This window comes from Eulemur rufifrons, chromosome 15 (genome assembly GCF_041146395.1).
Source record: "Eulemur rufifrons isolate Redbay chromosome 15, OSU_ERuf_1, whole genome shotgun sequence".
NCBI lineage: Eukaryota > Metazoa > Chordata > Mammalia > Primates > Lemuridae > Eulemur > Eulemur rufifrons.
In genome coordinates, this window is record NC_090997.1 from 109,474,343 (window position 1) to 109,490,745 (window position 16,403).

At 42.2% G+C, this 16,403-nt stretch overlaps 1 long non-coding RNA gene across 1 annotated transcript in view; it reads left to right on the forward strand.

Annotated features, from left to right (window-relative positions):
- Nucleotides 1–15,026, forward strand: part of LOC138395394 (uncharacterized) — a 51,324-nt gene extending 36,298 nt beyond the window's left edge. The window contains exon 5 of the long non-coding RNA XR_011235538.1: nt 14,988–15,026. This is a non-coding gene — a long non-coding RNA (uncharacterized lncRNA). The remainder of the gene's footprint in view (nt 1–14,987) is intronic.
- Nucleotides 15,027–16,403: the final 1,377 nt, after the last annotated feature.

A 16,403-nucleotide genomic window follows, 5' to 3' on the forward strand; every position in this document is an offset into this window, starting at 1 on the left:
AACTCTTGTAGAAATAACATAGTAGCCACCAGGCATCTTTGTCATTCTATATACTAATCATTATTACAGCTTAATTTTTTAAAAGATGAAAAATAAAAATGGAAGTTCTCGGTGGCTCACACCTGTAATCCTAGCACTGTGGGAGGCCAAGGCAGGCAGATTGTTTGAGCTCAGGAATTGGAGACCAGCCTGAGCAAGAGCGAGACCCCATCTCTACTAAAAATAGAAAGAAATTATATGGACAGCTAAAAATATATATATATAGAAAAAATTAGCCAGGCATGGTGGCACATGCCTGTAGTCCCAGCTACTTGGGAGGCTCAGGCAGGAGGATCGCTCGAGCCCAGGAGTTTGAGGCTGCTGTGAGCTAGGCTGATGCCAGGGCACTCTAGCCCGGGCAACAGAGAGAGACTCTGTCTCAAAAAAAAAAAAAAAAAGAAAGAAAGAAAGAAAGAAAGAAAAGAAAAAAAAGAAAAAGGAAGTTCTAGTATTTTCCTCTAACTTCCCAGTAGATCATCTTGATCCTCCCTCAGGCGAGCATATCCCACATTGCAAACCATCGATGACAGAAGTCAGAAGTTTAGAGCGCCCAGCCCCAAATCTTTAATTTTATGGTGTAAGTAAATTATAATTTTTACAGACTCCGACATCCTTCTTTTCACTCAACTAGCTTACTTTATAGCTTACTTTAATTAGGAGGAACATAATGGTGTATTTAAGCTAATGAAACAGATATCAGCAATATATATTGAGTAGGGTAAGCATATAGTTTATCACCAAATCACTAGACTTTTGAGGATGAAAGAGAGTAATAGTAATGTTAATCATTCACCACAGCAATAGGTATAAATCTGAACTGTCCCTGGCAAATCCATGATATATAGCCACCATCGTGTTGCATGAGTGTAGTTAAAACTAATATCTTGCACCTTCATGTCATGAGGTAGAATAAAGTAATGTTCCATTTATTTTAGGTAGAACAAAGTTTTAATTTCTCCTTTGTTGAAATGATGAAAATAGTTTTTAAATGCTTCTCATAAGTTTTTTCATTCTGTCTTTTTCCACCAAGGGAATCTTGGTCAGATGACAATCAGGAAAAATGGTTTAATCTATATAAGAACACCCTGCAAATTATAAAGTGTTATAGTAACATAAGTTACATTCCATTATCAGGCCAGGAGGCAATGGAATAGGAAAGCTGAAGTTTATTTCTGCTTTTCTGACTTTGGTCTTAACTTTAAGGTTTCATTCTTTGAGTGGTCTTAGGTAATCCCCCAAGATGGATTCCCAAGTCCAAAGTGAAATACTTGATTAATATATGTTCCTTTCTACTAACATGAATGATAAAAAGTAAATTGTTTTAACAAATTCTTCTATTGTTAAATTCGTTTTTTAAAAAACTCAGTTATCCACAAAGAATTAACAGATTCATAACTAGATTTTCATGTACTTAAATTTCTTACGTATTAATACTTTGCTTAAACAATTTATACATTTAGTACTATATGATAATTCTCAAGGGCTTTATTTTGATTGCAGTGGTACCAATGGTATAACCTGCTTATTTAGGAAGAATAAATTATTTTTAAAAGTACAAGATGTAGTTGTAACAATTTTTATAATCATACTTTTGGCTATAAAACAATATCTATTTTAAGTTGGGATTACGTTTTAGTCCCTGTCTCATTAAATTAACTAGTTATGCATGAAAGCCAATATAGTGTAGTATAGTATTTCTAAATTTCAGCTATTCATGTACCATCTTCACAATTTACCATAGCCCTATGTTACCTGTAATGTTATTCTGTATTTTTCTTCAAATGATTCTCCTTTTCACAAAAATTTAAGTGTGAAGAATAATTCACTTTTACATATAAGAAATATTACTTCCCATAAATAAAAGATATACATAAGCATACACTAAATTAAATGCATAACTGTTAAAGGTTAATGCTATTAATATTTATATATACCTCCCAAAGTTATCTCAAGTACTTCTAGTGTGTATCTGCCACACTTTCCAAAATACTAGTGTTAGCACATAGTAACTATACACAGACTGGATTCAAATCCTAATTCTTGTTAACTGTGGCTTGGCACAATGAGTTTCTTAGATTCAGTTTTCTCATCTGTGAAGTCAAGTTGATGGTTTTACTCTCATAGCCTTCATTATTGTACGGGCTAAATAATGCCAGTGAAGAGTGCCTGTCACATAGTAAGAGCGCAATAATTGCTAGTCCTTATTACTGTTTTTATTATCTTAATCCTCAGATATCTTTGTTATCTGACAGTAGTCATCCTAAACAAAATACATCACCCAAGAAAGATGGTTTAAAAAATGGTGATATAAATGTAGACTTTGATCAACTGAAAGTTGATGATAAAAGTTAGTATAAAAATATCTTTCACAGTTGCCAGAAAACAGTCAAGGTTTAAAATATCTCTAGTGTTTATTCATTAAATCAAAATAGATATTTTTAATTGACTGCAATGGCATCATTCTGATTGTGAATGTTAAGTATGTTCTTATTTTTGCTTGACTTGTCTTTAAAGTCACCTGATATATCCGATAATGCTGAATAATTATATGGACTTTTATTCTTCTGCTTCATGTTTCCAATTTGAAAACTTTCTTTCTTGTGTCTAATTGTATCTCTGTAAATTGTGTACATTTTTTTAGTTTTCTCCTGTATGAAAAGAGATTATGGTCATTCCGAAAGATCATTAATTTTAATGATATAAAGAGCTGCAGCACTACTTAGTCCTTTTAAAGAAGTTTTCTCTTATTCTGTACATAAAGGTAATGTCTTCTTTCCAATAAATAACAATTGAAAAATCAGAAAAGTAACAGTTTTAATAAACTGGGAATCAATATTAATTAAAGGGAAACTAGGAAGCTGATCACTCAAACTGAAAAGAACTTTTTATTCCGGGACTGCTGAAATCCGTTCTCACAAAAGCTTTATGCTTGGTTCTCTTATTTTGCTTAATATTCATCTTTAGATTTGTATATAAAACAAGTAATTATCATCTTGATTCATCATGCTTTTTAGATAACTTTTCAGAGGGTTAAACATTGTAGGTAATTCATAGCTCATTGTTTTCAATTTATGAGACTGTAGAAATTACCAAGAAATAAGTGAAGACTGGTTTGATGCTAAAGAAAACCTGACAGGAGGTGACTTCTCAGGAAGACAAGAAAATCAAATAGAACAAGATAGATGGAATCTGAAGTTTACACTAGGTTGGTTTAACAATTTACTGAGGAATCCTAACCTATTTGTAAAATAATACTTACCTGCTTCTGGGTTGTGTTGGGTGCCTGAGCTGTTTTAATGTTTTATTCCTGTTGGCGGCTTTTCTTTATACAAAATGAGAAATTGGCCAGTTGGAGGTCAACTTTTTAAAGAGCAGAAAATTGCTAAAAGCTTAAACCCAAGATTTAGTTAGCAAGTAGATAAGCTGCATTCTTTTCCACTGGGCCCTAACTGGACACTTTCCAGGTGCGGTTACCTGGTGAACAAAACCAACTTCTCAGTTTTCCTCAGGTAACCAGTACTAATCTATCAAATCGGTATTAGTGATGGAAACTATTTGCTTTCCCTCACTTTAATAATTTCATCTATTTCAGGAATATTTTCAACTTTAGATAGTCCCTAAATGCTTATAATAGTTAGAACAATCACAGGCACTAGAGAAAATTCTATCATTTCTTGTGATAGTTATGCGGTTACCTCTCTTTATTTTTATCTGTATGTTTCTGTGGGTTTTTAAATTTTCCATGTTAGCGATGGTTTTATTTTTTTCTGCTTGTATAGATAATGGCTTACTAAGATTTTTAAATAAAATATGAAAATATAAGAAGATTAAAATTACCTGAAGTTTCTGCAACCTTCAGTAACCACTATGAATATTTTAGTGAGCATTTCAATGCATTTCTTTATGCATATATTAATACATATACACAACTTAAAATATTATATCATCTGGTTTAATTGCAACTGTTTTTTTCTTTCCTTGCATTATTTTCCACCATATCACTTGTCACAACACTGTGTGTTTTGCTTACTTGATACTTGATTGATTACTTGGTTCACTGCCTTCCCACCCTTACATACTAGCTCAGCAAGATCAGGGATTTTGTTCACTGCCAAGTACAGCGTGCAGCCCATAGGGTATCCAGTAGATATTTTGTATTGAGTTAGTGAAGGGTTAGGTGAAATGTATACCTTCTGACTCCTTTAGTGTACTATAGCTCTTTACTTCTTTTTCACTGCAATATAAAAATGTAAAGCTAGGTAGTTTCACTATATTGTCTGTAGAATACATTTATAATCCAAAGAGATTAACAAATTAAATGAAGTAAGTTAATGAAGAAGGTTAGGTATTAATTACGTAAAGATGAAAGACTCTTCCTGAATTCTAGCACCAATACTTAACAGATTTGTGACCTAAACTCCTATGACCTCAGTATCATCATCTGTAAAATGGAAATAATATTAATAATAGCTCCCTCACGGGGTGGTTGGGAGAATCATATGAGGTGATGTGTATATAAAGTGCTTAGCATGTTGCCTGGAGCAGAGCATTCAATAAGTGCTAGGCTACTCTTGTTACTACTATTACTTAATGAACACAATCAAATTTACAAATCTCCCATTATTATTTAAAAATTATTAAAACATAAGTAAAAGTACTCATGGATTCATTCAACAATATTTGTGTACTCCCTCTGTGCCAGGTACAGGATTTGCTAGTAATTCAAGTCTCAATTCAGTGAATCTTTGATTTCAGACCAGGTTCCCTTCACAATATTGACTATGAGATGACAGTCTAAGAATTTTGAATTTTTTTGTCAAGCAAGAAAAAAAATTATCTATAATCCTAGTATTTCTGGTTTCCAAAATCATGCTGTCTAACTCAAGTAATTTGTCTGTTTTTTTCTTATGTGCTCTTAACATTATCACAAGCTATATAATACCTGCTGTTGATATTTGTCTGATTGAAAGGTTTTCTTGGTGCGTTATTTCCCCAACAAAGGTGTAAAGTTTCTTTGAAGTAGCCGGCACCAGAGAAAGAAAGATGAACAGAATTGAAAAGGGGAAAGCAACGAGGCTTTATTAGGGTGCTCCCAGGCGAAGTTCGCGGGCCCCGTGAGAGAGAGACCCAAGAAGTCGCGTGGCACAGAAGTTTGAGTGGGTTTTTATATGTCCTTAGGGTTGGGGGATGGGAGCTTCTTCGGCCAGGAGATGTGGGCGCCAGGAGTAAGGAATTTCTTTGTTTAAGTTTTGGGGCGGGTACCGAGGGACAGGAGGAGCCGCCTCTTTTTTCATTAGGGAAGGGAGGGGTGCCTGCCACCAGCCTTACATTCCGGCCTTTTAATGATAATAGGGTGTCATGGTCTTTCTGGCTACTTCCTGCTTTTGAGGGGCGTAGTGGGGGCTATGGGCTGGAGTCGGCTGGTGGAGGGGTGACTGGAAGAGGAGAGTAGGGGGGAAGAAGCATCTGGTTTACTGCTACTCTGGATAATTTCTGCAGGTGGCGTTGGAGAAACTGAGCCAGAGAAGTCGGTTGTCTCTGCAGGGAAGTTAGTGATGTGGATGACGTGGTTTCCAAGGATAGCTGTAGGCGATCTGCAAAGTCTTGGGCAGAAATAATACTGTGGCCCAGGGCGCCTCCCGTAAGCCCTGAGGCTGCGATGGAGGAGACCAAGTTGAGACCTATCATGACTGGCAAGAAGATGGCTCATTTTGAGCGGGGTCCCGGGAGAAGCCACCCAAATTCAGACTCACCGTATAGAGTTAATTGAGGGATGACCATGACAGGGAAACAAGGACCCGGGGTGGACATATTGACGTAGCGGGTAAGTGTTCCGTTGCACCAGAAGAACTGTCCCGGAGCAGAAGAGGTGGTCATGGTCATAGTACGGTTAGTGAGACAGCGTCCATGAAGTTGTAGGTTGGGGTCAGTGAGGGTGGTGAGAAAGCATATGTGATCCGCATAAGGTGGCCTGTGGGCTCAGGTTCCCATAGGGGAACTCGAGTGAGTGGAGTGGAGCATGAGGGACCCGATGAGGGAGTCTTTTAAGGGTAAGAAAAGTTTAGGGGAACAGCGGCCAGTAGGGAGTCACTGAAGGGAGGCACAGAGAAAACAGTGGGAGACATTACAGATTATTTTGGAGGAGTTTTAAGAAGGCGAGGGTATGTTGAATAATATTTAGCCAGGAGGTAAGAGGGGGATGTTTAGGGCAGCAGGAAAGTTGTCCTGCTAGAGTTGGTTCTGCTTCCAGCATATTGATAGATATTTGAACCTGTGTCTGGTGGGCCAGGACGTATTCACGGCTGACGTGAATAGTCGCTGAAGGGTAATAGTCGTGTATTTTTCAGTATACTTTTCCTGTGACTTTAATTTTCCAACGTTGGTCTCAAGGGTCGAGGATATCTGTGTGAGAGATATCTGAGTCAGTCTCTGGAGGCTGAGGTAGGTATCTGTCTGCGTGGGCCCGGAGAAGTTGTCTGAGGGAGAGATATGAGAGATAGGAGGCCAAAGGTGTGGGCTGGGCTGGAAGATGGTGGCTAATGAGAAAAGGCCGGCCGTACATGAGTTCGAAAGGGCTAAGGTAGGTAGGATGTCGGGGGGCTGCCCTGATCCGGGTGAGAGCTAAGGGCAAAAGGTCAAGCCATGCTTGGCGGGTCTCAATAATGAGTTTGGTGAGGTGGTCTTTGATTAGTCTGTTAGCCCCTTTAACCTTTCCTGAGGACTGAGGCCTGCAGGGAACATGAAGTTTTCATTCGACATGGAGAGCCTCACAGACCTGATGAACAACCTTAGAAACAAAAGCAGGGCCACTGTCAGACTGAATGGAGGAAGGAAGGCCAAAGCGTGGGATAATTTCAGTAATGAGAGTGGAGGCAACAACAGCAGCAGTTTCACTGGCAGTGGGAAAGGCTTTAACCCAGCCCATGAAGGTATTTACCAGTGTTAAAAGATATTTGAAACGCCTGTGAGGTGGCATATGGGTGAAATCGACCTGCCAGTCTTGTCCAGGGAGGTGACCACGCATCTGGTGGGTGGATACAGGGGGTTTGAAGCTCCTTGAGGGTTAACAGAGGCACAGATGTCACAGTTCGAGCAAACAGTTTTGATGAGAGAACATAGGGCAGGGTGTGAAAATAGAGGCTTTAAGAGGTGGAAGAGGCCCTTAGTGCCAGTATGAGGTGAAGAGTGGACCTGGCCAATGAGTTTTAGGGCCCGTGCCTTAGGGAGAGCCAGCTTGCCGTCCTTAAGAAGGACCCACCCTTCAGTGGTGGTTGATCCCCCTTGGGTGAGAAGGCTGTTGCGCTCCTCTGGAGTGTAGCGAGGCTGGAGGGAAGGAATGGGAAGGAAAAGAAGAGGAGCCGGACTAGGATGTTTTGGGGATGTTAGACTATGGGCAACAGTATCAGCATAGTTGTTTCCCTTAGCGATGGGGGACCCATCCGTCTGGTGTCCCTTGCAGTGTATGATAGCTAATTGGGTGGGTAACTGAAGGGCCTCGAGGAGACTGGGGATAAGGGTGGCGTTAATAACAGGGGAGCCCTTGGGGAGAGAAAGCCCCGTTCTCTCCATATGGCAGCATGGCAGTGAGCCATCATAAACACATACTTGGAGTCTGTGTAAATATTTACACTCCTGCCTTGGGCTAGGTGTAAGGCTCGGGTGAGAGCAATGAGTTCTGCCTTTTGGGAGGTGGTGCCCTCCGGAAGTCGGGAGGCTTTTATTACCTGAGAGGCAGAGATAATGGCATAGGCCGCCCGGCGTTTGCCATCCTCACCTGTGACAGAGCTGCCATCAACAAAGAAAGTTGAGTCCGCTGTAGGAAGTGGCTTGTCTGACTGATCGGGTCTAGGGGTAGTGAAGACTTCAACCATTTCTGAGCAGGAGTGTGAGGACAGGGTAAACAGGGAATGGGGAGCAGAGTGGCAGGGTTTAGAGTCGGGGACTGTGATAAAGTAATGGTGGGATTTTCAATAAAAAAGAGATGGAATTCTTGTAGTCTAGACGGGGTGAGGAGGGCTAAAGAGCGGTGAGTCAGAAGGTCCTGTAAACGGTGGGTGGAGAAGACATATAAGTTCTGTCCCAGGGAGAGTTTCAGGGCCTCCCTGGTAAGAGCAGTGGCTGCTGCTAAGGCGCGGAGGCAGGGTGGCCAGCCACGGACTGTGGTGTCCAGCTGTTTGGATAAGTAGGCCACTGGGGTGGACATGGGAGTAGGTCCCAGAGGTTGGGTGAAGACTCTGAGGGCCAGGCTCTGGTGCTCATCGTGTAGAGGTTAAAGGGTTTTTCAGGATGAGGGAGTCTTAGAGGAGGTGCTTGTAGGAGAGAGTCTCGAAGTTTTAGGAATGCGCGAGAGACAGCCTGAGGGTTTAAGAGAGGGCCAGCAGAGGCATCACGTGCTGCCTCATAGAGGGGTTTGGCAAGGAGAGAAAAGTGAGGATCCAGTGTTGGAAGAAACCAACAAACCCAAGGAAGGATAGAATTTGTTCCGCAGTGGTGGGAGGCTGGAGGTCGAGGAGGGCCTGCTGGTGATCAACAGTGAGATGACGGGAAGTAGGGGTGAGACTAAGTCCAAGGTAAGTGACAGTAGGCTTAGACAGCTGAACTTTGGAGGGGGACACCCGGTAGCCCTTAGGGGCAAGGAAGTTGAGTAGAGAGGCAGTGTGTGTGTGGCTGTCGGAGTATGAGGGGCTGCAGAGTAATAAATCGTCCACATATTGGAGGACAGTGCTCGGTTGTAAGGGGCACTGAAGAAGATCTTGGGTGAGAGCCTGACCAAAGAGGTGGGGGCTGTCCCTGAACCCCTGGGGCAGGACAGTCCAAGTGAGTTGTCGAGACATGTTCGTGTCGAGATCTTCCCATGTAAAGGCAAAGAGATTGTAGCTGGCTGGGTCTAAAGGAATGGTGACGAAAGCATCCTTGAGGTCCAGGACAGAAAAATGGGTGGTGGAGGGTGGAATATGAGAGAGTAAAGTGTAGGGATTAGGCACCACAGGGTGTATGGGGACAACTGCCTCGTTAATGAGTCTGAGGTCCTGGACTAGCCGGTATGAGCCATTTGGCTTTCTTACCGGGAGAATGGGTGTGTTATAGGGAGAGTCAGTTGGAATTAAAAGTTTTTCGCGCAGAAGACGTTCTATGATGGGTTTTAGACCTCTGTGGTGGGTTGGTGAAATAGGGAACCGTGGCTGGGAAGGGAAGGATGAGCGGTCTTTGAGTCGAATGAGGACGGGGGTGTGGTGTGTGGCCACCACTGGGGTGGAGGTGTCCCAAACCTGGGGGTCTACGAGTTCTGGTGGGAGGAGGTATGTAGGACTCGGTAAAGCGGGAGAGGCTGTGGGCGGAGCTGAGGAATCTGGAGAGAGAGAGAGAGAGAGAGAAGAAGGAGGGTGGAAGTTCCGGAGGAAAAGTGGAGGATGGTGCCCAGCTTGGTTAATAAGTCCCTTCCCAAAAGTGGAGTGGGACAGGAGGGCATGATAAGGAAGGAATGGGTGATGGGACAGTCATCTATTAGACAAGTTAGGAGACCGGTGGTGGCGGGTCGAGAGGGATTGCCATCAATACCCACGACCGACACCTGGGAAGGATAAGTAGGGCCTGAAAAGGAAGGCAGGACAGAGTAGGTAGCCCCCGTGTCAACCAGAAAGGACACTGCCTTACCCGCTACCTTGATTGTTACCCTGGGCTCGGCAAGGGTGATGGGGTCATTGAGTCGGGGTCTCTTCAGTCTTCGGCAGCCAGACCCCAAGCTGCCATCGGCAGGTCTAGGGATGGAAGGACTGACCCTCTGGACTTCTGTCCCAAGGGGCAGTCACTTTTCCAGTGTCCCTCTTGACCACAGCCGGGCAAGGCATTGTGGGTGGAAGTGGCTGCCGGCACCACTTGGCCCAGTGGCCTTCCTTACCGCACTTGAAGTAGGTGCCTGGCGGAGCGCGGCTGGTCACCTTAGACGAGGTCGATGGCTTCTCGGGTCTCCCCGGCCTCAGGGCTGCAAACAAGGCTTGGGCCTGCAGGTGTGCCTTTTGGCGGACACGGGCCTCCCTTTGGGCCTCTGCCTGTTCATCTCGGGATTTAAACACTTTAAATGCCATATTCACCAGGTCTCGGCAGGGGTCTGAGGGCCCTCCTCTGCCTTTTTTGTGTTTCTTTCTGATGTCAGGGGAGGACTGAGTAATAAAGTGAGTTGTAAGGACAGCAGTCCCCACGGGGGAGGTAGGCTCTAGGCGGGTATGTTGGATAAGGGCATCTGTAAGGCGGCTGAGAAAGGCCGCAGGGTTTTTGTCTGCCTGTTGAGTGATTTCCCTGAGTTTAGGCACTTTTCAATCTGAGAAAGGTCAGAAAGGAGAAGGGAGCATGTACGCGTACAAGCCCTTCGGCGCCGGCCACCTCCCGTAACGGACAGAGGAGGGGCTGGACCGAGGGGTTTGCGTGGGAGCGAGTGTGCCGGCTGACGGGAGACGTCGGCAGAGTGGCTGGGCGGTGTGGGAGGATGGGCGGGCGCCTGTGGGTGTGGTGGAGGTCGAGTCGGGGGAGGGCTGAGGGAGTCGGGTAGATCGGAGAAAGCAGAAGGGGCGTCTGAAGAGACGTCCGGGGGAGAGTGAGAGGGAGAAGAGGCGGAGGGGGGTGGGGGGTCCAGCACAAGGAGGACCTGTGCGGGGTGGCAGGTCAGACAGAGAGAAGGACGGGAGCGCCAACAGAAAAAGGCTTGGACATATGGGATCTCCGACTATTTGCCATTCCTGTGACAAAAATTATTAAGGTCTTGCAGAATATTGGAACTGAAAGTCCCATTTTCAGGCCATTGGGAGTCACTGTCCAATTTATACATTGGCCAGGCAGTGTTGCAGTACAGAATGAGGCGCTTGGGCCGGATGCCTAAATCCAGGGCCTTCAGATTGGCCAGCAGACACCCCAGGGGCGTCTCTCGGGGAATTTTGGTCACCCATGTCACCTCAACCCGGATGGGGAAACAGCCAGGAACCGTATCCTGGCTATGGAGGCAGCAAAAGCCTGGGGGGACGTCTCCGCCCGAGACTAGTGTGCCGGCACGGAAAGGGGTGAGAGGAATTCAGGCGTCCCCGAATAGCCTCAGCCCCAGAACGGGGGAGCCTCCCACGTGGGCCCACGGTTTAACGGAGAGGGAACAGATTCCCGGAAGGAACGGAGGCTCCTGGGGGATCCGGGTTGGGATAACACGGGGTGACTCACCCAGGCCGAGGTCGTCAATCAGGGACTGGAAGGCAGTCAGCGGAGGTCCCGGTCCGGGAAGTGAGAGTTCTCGGAAGGGGGTGGTGCAGCCAAAGGCCCCTCCCGGGTTTCGGCACCAAATGTAAGGTTGCTTTGAAGTAGCCGGCGCCAGAGAAAGAGAGACGAACAGAATTGAAAAGGAGAAAGCAACGAGGCTTTATTAGGGCGCTCCCGGGCGAAGTTCGCGGGCCCCCTGAGAGAAAGGCCCGAGAAGTCGCGCGGCACAGAAGTTTGAGTGGGTTTTTATATGTCCTTAGGGTTGGGGGATGGGAGCTTCTTCAGCCAGGAGATGTGGGCGCCAGGAGTAAGGAATTTGTTTAAGTTTGGGGGCAGGTACCTAGGGACAGGAGGAGCCGCCTCTTTTTTCATTAGGGAAGGGAGGGGTGCCTGCCACCAGCCTTACAAAAGGAATGTGTGTAAAGAGGTCTCTGAAACCACTAGCTCTAGCCAGCACTAACACTAAGGAGTTAAGATCCTGTGTACATCCAGTGTTCTCATAGCACTTCTCTGAACCGGGGACAAATGACAGACTTAAGTCGTGACGTACAGTCAGCCCGTGGGTTCTGTATTCATGGATTCAACCAACTTTCTTGTCATTATTTCCTAAACAACGCAGCATAACAACTATTTACATAGAATTTACATTGTGTTAGGTATTATGAGTAATCTAGAGGTAATTTAAGGTATATAGGAGGATGTGTGTGGATTATATGCAAATACTGTGCCATTTTATATAAGGGATTTGAGCATCCTCAGATCTTGGTATCTGCAGGGAGTCCTAGAACCAGTCCCCCAGGGATACCAAAGGACAGCTGTAACTGATTACTCCGTTTAGATGTAATTTATTCATTTGAGCTATGAGAGACTTAATATCAACTAATCCATACCCATTTATTTTTCAAGATGATATGATTAAGGCCCAGAAATCTTAACACTGTACTCCAGGCTTTTGGTCTTCAGTCTGGTCATGCTGATATTTGTTGATAACTTTTTGATAAGCTTTGTGATAGTAAAAAGAAACCATGAAATATTTAGCAAGTTTTCATTTTCTCTGAAACATCTCAATACAATGATGATCATTTCTGTGGTATATTCTGTTTTTCTACAAGCAGAAATGTGTATGCTGAACCCTTACGAAGAGATAAAGGTTATTTGGTACATGTTGGTGGCCTCTGCCCTTCAGTATCTGAGGTATGCCAAGATTTCTTTTTGAACTTCATATTCTTTCTTTTTTTAGGCTGATTGAAGGTCTCATTTCCAGAAATACCTAGTTTCTGAAATTTCAGTTTATGATTCTTCTACTAATTACAGGTGTGTTTCCCGAATTCAGTCCAATGTGCATTACTGTGTGCCCACTGCTCACTAGAGGTTCTGTACCAAACATCAGCCGCAGTGGGGATAAAGTCAAAGGCCATTCCCACAGGAGGGTCCCAGGCTAGTATAGGGGGCCATGCAGACAAATAGTTGCAGTCATTATAGACAAATAGCTGCAGTCATTAGTTCGTGCTGTTCTTTTCTTTTTTTTTTTTTTTGAGACAGAGTCTCACTCTGTTGCCCAGGCTAGAGTGAGTGCCATGGCATCAGCCTAGCTCACAGCAACCTCAAACTCCTGAGCTCAAGCGATCCTCCTGTCTCAGCCTCCCGAGTAGCTGGGACTACAGGCATGCACCACCATGCCCGGCTAATTTTTCCTATATATATTTTTAGCTGTCCATATAATTTCTTTCTATTTTTAGTAGAGATGGGGTCTCGCTCTTGCTCAGGCTGGTCTCGAACTCCTGAGCTCAAACGATCCACCCACCTCGGCCTCCCAGAGTGCTAGGATTACAGGCATTAGCCACCGCGCCCGGCCCGTGCTGTTCTTAATCAGATCTTTCTTGGATTATACTTTGTAGCTTGTTATTAATGGTATGTAGCAGACTCACTGACTTCCGTGTACTTTATCTTGTTACGCACTGTTTCACAGGGAATGTAGAGTGCCTTAGTTAAGGAGAACGGGCTCCAGAAAGAGATAACTTCGGCTCAATTCCCAGGTCTGTCAGCAACTTGATGAATAAATTTGGGCAATTTACTTGACCTTTTTGTACCTCAGCCTCCTCTTTGTCTATAAAGTGAGGTTGATAGTACTGTCATAGCGATGCTGTGAAACTACTATGAGTTAAGTTTGTAAAGCACTAGGAGTAAAGCTGGGCACATAGTAGATGCTCAGAAAATTGTATTTTATTATTTCTGAGTTTAATTACTTTTCAGATGACACTTGTATACTTTTCAGGTAGATAGCTACATCATCTATATATAATCTCTTCCAATCTGTATGTTGCTACTTTCTATTTTGTGACATTGTCAGATCATTCAAATCACAGTGGTGACGGAAATACCTTTACTGTCTGCTGATAAAAAATGATGGCTGTTCATTTCAGATATGAAAATCTTTATCAATTAAGAGAGAATCCTGTTTATAGTTGGGGTTGAAATTTGTTAAAAAATAGGTGTTTAATTTTATTTAATGGAGTCACCTAAGAGTATATGCTTTCTAAATTTTACTCATTAATGTGGTATTAATACATTTCATTAAAGTAGTATTATAATCCTAGTAATATTTACCTGATGTGAAAGACTCTTAGTATCTTGTTGAATCCTTAAAACAAACTGTGGGGTTTTCTTTTCTTAAGTATTATACATACTGTGTGGAAATTTACAAAATACAATTAAACGCAAAAATACAAGGAGGTTATAAAAAATTATCCATAGTCCCATCATTTGAAAACAACCACTTTTCAGATTTGGTATGTATCCTTCCACTGACACTCTCTAGTTCTGGTGCTTTTATAGGAATAGCTCTTGCCTGACTTTCTCAATTATATGGTTAAAATTCTGATTCGATGTTCCAACTTTTTGTTGTTTTTTTTTTTTTTTTGGTCTAAATATTTCCCCACAACAAGGCCATAAAGATATTCTCTTAAATATTCTGGCAAACGTTTTAAATTTTGACTTTCACATTGCAAGCCTTTGAGTCATCTGGAGGTTGTTTGAACATAGGAATTAATTTTAACTTTTTTAGTGTAAATAGTCCCCAGATTGCTAATTTCTGCAACTTTATCATATATCAGCTTTGCAAATGTTTTACATTAAATTTTAATATAAAATTAATAGGAGATAATTCATGAGAAATGCTTAGTGTCTTTTATTTCTCATCTTTAATTTGGTTTTTATTTAGTTATCCTAAATAAACATTATTCCTGATTTCAAGCTAAGTATATCAAATTTTTTTTTTTTTCCCAGACAGAGTCTCACTCTGTTGACCAGGCTAGAGTGCCGTGGCATCAGCCTAGTCTGAGCTCAAGCAATCCTCCTGCCTCAGCCTCCTGAGTAGCTGGGACTACAGGCATGTGCCACCATGCCTGACTAATTTTTTCTATATATATATTTTTAGCTGTCCATATTATTTCTTTCTATTTTTAGTAGAGATGGGGTCTTGCTCTTGCTCAGGCTGGTCTCGAACTCCTGACCTTGAGCGATCCACCCGCCTTGGCCTCCCAGGGTGCTAGGATCACAGATGTGAGCTACTGCACCCGGCTTAATATATCAACCTTTATAAGAGCATTTATTGTTGTGAAAACTATATTTGAGCCAGTGGTTACAAAATTAGGTTTGAGGTAATTTAAAGTCAATGAAAAACCTTTTGGTTTTCTGCTTTTCTATTTTAGATATGCAACTCTTGCTTTCCAAAAAAAAACAAAAAAAACAAACAAAAAAAAAAAAACAAAAAACGGTGATATAAAGATGGCTGTGAAGGAAATGAATGGTGCCAAAAAAGGTGGGGGCCTGCTGCTTTCCAGTCTTTTTTTTCTTCTTTATTCTTGAATAGTGCTACTCTTTAAGTAACTAATTATTATACTTTCATCACTTTTTATAGCTAATGTTATCTCATAATTATTAAAACCATAAAAGGTAGTCATTTTATTTTTTTATGCCCTCATCTGTACCTCACTGAGGTTTTAAACACGATGTGGAAAATGATGGAGGTTTGCTCTGCCTCCTGCTCATCCTGTGACTCTGCGAGAGCTATCTCACTCTCTGAGCTTTTTGTCTTAAAATGAGGATAATAGTTCTTACCTCAAATATTTAGAAGTTTAAATGAGCTTAATATGGAAAAATTCTTAGTACAATGTACTGAGGATGTACTCAGTAAGTACAGCTATTATCATTGCTATTACATACCAGTAATTTGGCTTTTTCTTGGAGAGCTCATTTTTTCTGTGGTTTCAACTATCACTTTAAACTATCACATTCCAATCTTTTCACTTATTTACTGAACAAAGAGTTATTACATACCAACTGTGTACATTATTCTAGGAACTGGGAAAGCAACAGTGAACAAAATAGATAAAAATCTGTGCTTTTATATGAAGCTTAAATCTAGTGGGAGAGATAATGGCAATAAGTAAAATGTAATATTCTGGTGTGACAGAGCTAATATTTTATGTATTTTGCCCTGACTTTTCATCTAGGATTTAAAGTCTGAGCCCTTCCTTTGTTGAATTTTTGCAGGATTTACAGTGGTTTCACACCATTTATAGTCTATTTGCATGGTTATTGGTAACTAATTGATCATTTTAATTTTATCTTTCACAAGTGAAGGAGGCTGCACTTTATATTACTAGTCCCCCCTCCCCTCATAACCAGTGATACAATTCTGGGCATGTAGTTTGTGTTCATTACATAAAGTATTTAGTAAATAAAATATAGAATATTTATAATTACTCTTCAGACCAACCTTTATCAGGTGGGTTGGTTATGTCCTGTCTTTGGGAGGGTTGAGAAAATAGTTACACCTTTTGCTCTGTTCTGGGGTTCAGAGGAAGAATCCCAGTTGAGGAAGGCTGATTTAGACATAGTCTCATAGACTTTATCATTACTATAAAAAATTATGTTGGGCATGTTTTCTTAATACATGGCCCTGAACACCACTGAAGTAAATTTACTTGGTATAAATAATCTTAAAGTAAAAATTTCAGAGCAATTTATTTCATTTATAATTTTAAAATTTATTTTAATTGAATAAGCTGGATTATCACTATGTCATGGTTTTAAGAAAACTTTTAAAATGCTTATTTAGGGTG